The sequence below is a fragment of the Benincasa hispida genome, chromosome 9 (genome assembly GCF_027475165.1).
Source record: "Benincasa hispida cultivar pf3 chromosome 9, pf3_genome.v1.1, whole genome shotgun sequence".
In the NCBI taxonomy this organism is placed as follows: Eukaryota; Viridiplantae; Streptophyta; class Magnoliopsida; order Cucurbitales; family Cucurbitaceae; genus Benincasa; species Benincasa hispida.
This window is the reverse complement of record NC_143486.1, coordinates 64,883,375-64,889,836: the sequence shown is the minus strand read 5'-3', so window position 1 is coordinate 64,889,836 and position 6,462 is coordinate 64,883,375.

The following is a 6,462-nucleotide window of genomic DNA, read 5'->3' as shown; positions in this document are numbered from 1 at the left end:
GAAAGGATGTGAATAAAGTGTGCAAACAATGTTTCAAATATAAGGAGGATAAGTCTGAGACACAACCACATGGTCTTTACACACCTTTGGATGTTTTTGGTGAACTTTGGGTTGACATTAGCATGGATTTTGTTTTAGGACTACCAAAGACTTAAGACATCATGATAGCATTTTTGTGGTAGTTGACAGATTTAGTAAAATGACACATTTCATTACATGTAATAAAATTGATGATGTTACTAACATAGCTAATCTTTTCTTTAGGGAAGTGGTAAGATTAGATGAAATTCCTAAAACCATTGTTAGTGACAGAGATGCAAAATTTTTAAGTTATTTTTGGAAAGTTTGTAGGGTAAATTGGGAACTAAGCTTTTGTTTACAACAACTTGTCACCCATAAACCGATGGGCACATTGAGATGGTATTCTACGTTTTGTAGAGTTTGCTTATAATAGAACAATACGTAGCACCACTCATTGTTCACCTTTTGAGGTTGTGTATGACTTTAATCTATTAACTCCTTTAGATTTTTCACCTTTGCCACCTAATGATCTAGCTATTTCAAGGGCAGAATACATCAAAGATTTGCATAAAGAAGTCAAAGAAAGGATTGAAAAGAAGAATCAAAAGCTTGTTCATAGCAAGAACCAAGGGAGAAAGAAAATGATTTTTAAACTTGGTGAATGAGTTTGGGTTCATCTACAAAAGGAAAGGTTTTCAGATCAAAATGTGTTTAAATTTCAACCAAGAGGAGATATTCCATTTCAAGTGATAGAGTGAATAAATGACAATGCCTACAAACTAGATCTTCGAAGTGAGTACAATATAAGTTCTACTTTTAATGTGGCATATTTGACTCCTTTTGAGGTAGGGAATGAAGAACTTGATTTGAGGACAAATCCTTTTAAAGAAAGGGGAGATGATGTGAATTCAACTATTGAACCATTGCATGTACCTAAAGGACCAATTACAAGAAGCAAGACAAAAAAGATTCAAGAGGCATTCACATTTCATCTTCCAAAATATCAAATTTACAAGAACCAACAAATAATTTTGAGGCCAAAATTTTATATAATGTTAGTTTAATGAGTAATGAAGAAAATTACATGAAGATAACATGAGAATAGTCCTATAGTTTGGAAGATGGCACGGTGGTAAAAAAAATGTGCAGATTTTGTGAAGAAAATGTTGTCAAGTGTGCACTGCATGGGAATACGTGATGTCAAATATTGTCAAATGTGGACATCTATTTGTCACCTTCTAGAGGAGATATTTAAGACAATTTTAACAATTTAAGACAATATTGTCAAATGCTTGTTGGATGAACATCTATATTTTAGTTTTGCATTTTGACTTATAATTTAGTACATAAATAAGTTTCAAGTTCCTAGATATTATTTTCTACAATTTACAATTAATTGTATTTGGATAACTTTGAGTTTCTTGGTCCATCCACGACCGTTTGGCCTATAAAATGACTTGTAATGCTCTTGAAAACTCATATTATCAATATTCAAAAGCTTGTGTTTATTCAACCATTCGATGTGGTCTTTTCTTTCAAATCTTGCTTTACATTTGATGTTTAAATCAATTTATTGGATTAGTCTTGATCAAGCTACTTCTGGAATGAGTTGTCTAAGGATCTAAGAGTGACAATCAGAGACTCTAAGTTTGATTTAAGTTAACTCTCATTGTGAATGTTTGCAAGGATCCTAGAAGAACCTCTAGCTTTACATCCAACAAGCATCGCGGGTGCTTATCAATATAAATTTTGAGAGGATTGAGTGAAATTCAGATAGTAAGAAGAACAACTTCTTTTGTTCTTCATAATATAGAACACTTATGTATTTTTCATGAGGGAGATAACTCTCCTCCCATTAACTCATGTTAACTCCTAATTGCAGAGGAGTTAATTTTTAATTAAACTAAATCATATTTAATTTAATTAAACTAAATAAATATTAATTAATTAATTAATTAATATTAATTAAATATTATATATTTAACTAAAATTACATTTGAACCATATTCGAATTATTTTCCTCTCATATATTATAGTTTTACACTACTACAAAAACCACATTACTTGACGCTTGGAACTTTTGAGTACTTGCTGTTTTTATTTAAAAAAAAAAAAGTCAAGTATCATGTAAATTTGATGAAAAACGTCATTAATAATGAAAAAAAAAGCAAAGGTTGGTAGAAATTTCTGGATTTTTTATTCCATTTTTACTTGACGCTTTATAAATGTCAAGTAATTTGTGGTTTAAAGAAGACCTTTTGTTTGTCTCATGGTAGCCTGCTCCAGTTTCCTTATGAAACTTTGTTTTAGGGTTTCATTTAAAAAATAAAACGAAGGTTGACAGAAATTTCCAATTTTTTTTCATTTTGTTTTTACTTGATGCTTTATAAACATCAAGTGTGATTTATTTGTTTTAGGGTTTCATTTGAAAAAAGTGAAGGTTTACAGAAATTTTTGAATTTTTTTCATCCATTATCACTTGAAATTTTATAAACATCAAATAATTTGTGGCTTTTTTGTTTTAGGGTTTCAAAATATTTAAAGAGATGAAAAATTGGGGGAGGTGCCCCAAACCCCAACTCACCCTAAATCCTTCACATCAATGGTTTTTCTTAACACTGTCGATGGTTCTTTTATGCTGCTGGTTCCAGTTTACGTTGTCGATTCCTTATGTCGCCGCGGCTAGTTCCTTCATGTCGTTGGTTTTTTCTTCTTCTCTATCAAAGAAGACTATGCTATTATGCTCTAGGATTCTTTCGGTTTTCTTAATTCTTGGCTGCAAACTTTTACTATTTTTATTTTCCTTGTAATGTTTATCCACTTTCAATTCGATTCTTACATCATTCATTCATAGTCCAACACCCAATGTACCACAAGCATTATTGAACATTTTTTCTTCTGTGTATGCGAGATGAAATCCTTAGTAGTTGCTCAATTTTTATCGCCTTGATCTTGATTTAAGAATCAATTCAATGATTTTGGGATGTTTTCTTCTTCATTTGGGTTATTATACACCATCTGTTTGATAAATTTTCTGAAAGAAAAAAGGGTCGGGGAATAATAAAGGTATTAGTTTGATTGGTTGGTTGAGTTTAGTTTCTTTAGAATTGTGTTTTTTAGCATTTTGATATGTTAATTCATGAATTTGTTAATTTTTTTCTCTTCTTTCTCTCCCATTTTCCTGTCTACTATGCCACACATATATATTCTTTTCTTATTCCCAAGTATTTGTTTGGAAAAGATTTGGTCACTGAACAATGATCTGAATCGATCATTTATGGGGGGTCAAACAAAAAGCGTCCTCAAGGGATTCGACGAAAGGCCTAAGAGACAATCGAAGGGATAACAATATCTTTTGCTTGTTGAGGAGGTTAGTAGTACCAAACAACTCCATTTTAAACCCTTTTTCTTTATATTCAACCTTGGTTATAGCTAAAATGTTTGGAATGGATAATTTTTTGTTGTGGACTAAGTGCATTTATCCCTGTGATTATCTCATGTATCTTAAGTACCATTGATCCTCTCATAAACAATTTTGTTTATAGTCCAACCATAAGTAAAATGGGTGAAGTCTCATTATTCAAGTCCCAGATTTAGTATTCAAGGGAATAATCTGTCTATTTTCCTTAAAGTCGGGAAGGTGTGAATTCCATCTTGTGTAACTATGTTCCCAACTCCTCACTCAGTATCGTTTCCAAAATGGTAGGCATATTAAGTTAGCAATTAAGGCCACTCTCATCCATACAAATCAAAGAACGACCCTTATGAGTAGGATTTCATAACTCACCTAGGATTGAGATCGAGTTACATGGTCATCGTTTGAAATATAAATATCTTCAACTAACGGTGTTACAAGGATAAAATATATTTCATGGTCCAGTTTTATATAGACATGTTGTATAGAATACCTCCACTTGTATGTCATCACATGAACAATGTGAACTCCGAATCCTAATTTCTCTACTTGAGTAAGTTCTCTATTGAGATCAGTGTGATGAGTAGGTTGATGTGGAAACTAGTGTGAAATGGTAGAGAAAAGTGTGGAAAATTAGAAGAAAAGAGGAAATTTGGAAGTTTAACTCTTGGGGAAAAATTTGGGAATTTAGCTAAGTATAGAAACTAGTGTGTTGATGCGTTGGAAGGGTTGTTGGTGATGGCATGCGGCTGAAGGAAGAAAGATGGAGGTGATGCATTGGAAGGCACAAGGGTAGGCGAGGCATGCATTGGAAGGCAACCCATGCATCAAGCAGCCTCGGCCAGATGCCCTTGCCATGCGCTAAGCGGCCACGCCCATGCGTCAAAGCACCCGACCAAGCATCAAAGTGTCACGCACAGCCCATGCTTCCAAGCACACCCATGCGCCGAGCGAGCGAGCGATGGCCAGCCTATGTTGCATGCCTATGCAGCACGCCCATGCGTCGAGCAGCCAGCATATGTAGCACGCCTATGCGTTGGTGGCCAGCACCATGCGCCCATGCCAAGCAAGCCGCGCAATGCTACCTAGTGAGCCATGCGTCGAGGATGGACGGTCACCCTATGCGTTGGTGATGGTTAGCTCTTTGCGATGGCTAAGTTGAATTGTAATGATAGTGAATTGGCTTGCTATGCATTGAGTTTGGATTATATGTTGAACATCCAAGAGTTGGACAAAGAATTGCGTGTCTTCTTGGCATACAAAGGATGAGATCACCTGAAAAACATCATCTAACCATGTTTCTTCTTGGGAGGAAAGCCTTAAGCCTCAATAATTTGAGGTGGTGGCATCAGATTGAAAGCTCATGCATTGGCTACATAGAAAGAAGACACTTAGCTTGCGTTGATGGGGTGAGGAGGAGACACTTGGACATTCAGCCAAGTAGGTGGTGTCGACTTTGGAGAAGGTTTGGATGCCTATAAATAGGGCCAAAAGACTTCATTTTTATATCACAATTCAAAAATACAGTAAAAAGAGTGGGAGAGTTGAGCAAACCTTGCGTTGGAGCCAAAGTCCATGCATTGGTCATAGAATTTCAAAAAGGATGCATTGGACAGTAAAGTCTGGAAAGCAGCATCAAATTGAGACGAGGAGTTCTCCCAATTTACTTGTGCATTTGGAGTGATTTAAAATCCACCTAAAAGCTCTGAAAGTATAGTTTTCAGTGTAGGGCTACTGAAGGAAAAGCTCGAAGGGATCGGGCTGGAAATTAAGAAGAAGACAAAAGGATCAGGTTGTCGGATAAGCTTGGGCAAGTCTTGAAGATTCTGTTATTCTGGCCAAACAACGAGGAGTTCTAAGCTCATATTTTAGGGTAAGCTTTTTGAGACATTTTAGAACATATTTTTAGAAGGAGTATCTCAAAATAAGGTTCAGAACTATGAGTAATCTAAGCTGAAAATTGAATCTGAATTCTAGGGGTGAAAAGGGAGCCCGAGGTAGAAAAGGGAGCTACTAGAGTGAAAAGCTCCTAAGCGATCAAGGTGAGTGGCTAAAATGTTTAACTAAAACATTTGATTAAAATGTTTGATTTACAATGTTTTATAGAAAGCATGTTTTAAAGAAGATTATTATCATGCTAGCCAGTTTTACAAGTGATTTCCAAGCAAACCATGAGTTATGTTTTAAACGCATGCATGTGTGAGAAGTTTGTTAAAAAGCTATTTATGTGTGCAGCATGCGTTAGTATATTTAAAGCCATGTTTTTATATGTGTTATACTTTACATGCTTTAAAGAGAAAGTCATTTATGACTAATTTTACTTAAAACGCGATACCGAAGGACATTTGAGAAGGTATCCACCCAACTAGATATCGAAAGACATTTGAGAAGGTATCTATTAGTACTGAAGAACGTTTGAAAGGGTACCAAACCAACCAGATACTGAAGGATGTTTGAGAAGGTATCTGAGCAGAAGTACTTAAGGTATGACGGTACTTAGTGTAGCCACGTGCACATAGGTAGTTAGAGTCAGAGATTGAGCAAAAGGGTTCTCTCTTGACTAGCAGTTGGTGTTGGGATTGTTTTTACCCACAATGGGGTTATTCTCAACTGAGAAATAGTTTTACTGTTTTATGATTAAAATAGCTTTATATGTTTTATGCTTGGAAAATGTTTATACTGCAGTACAAGTACTGTAGAAGCTTATATTTCAGTTAAACTCTTTATTGAGATTTTGCATGAGAATCAATTATTTTTCTTAAGTCACTCACTGAGCACAAGCTCACCCCGTTTTCAAATGTTTTCCTTCTCTTCCCCCCCCCCCCCAAATAGGTAACGGTCAAATCCTCTGATGATAGCTCTGCATCTGCTCTGCCACTAAAGGATAAAGAGATTTGTAACCTGTCTGTTTAGGTGGTTACTGTTAATATTGTACACATGTTACTGTTGTTCATATAGGGACTAGGGTTTTTGGGTTTGGGACTTATGAATCTAGTGTTGTAATGACTCTAAACATGTTATGTTTC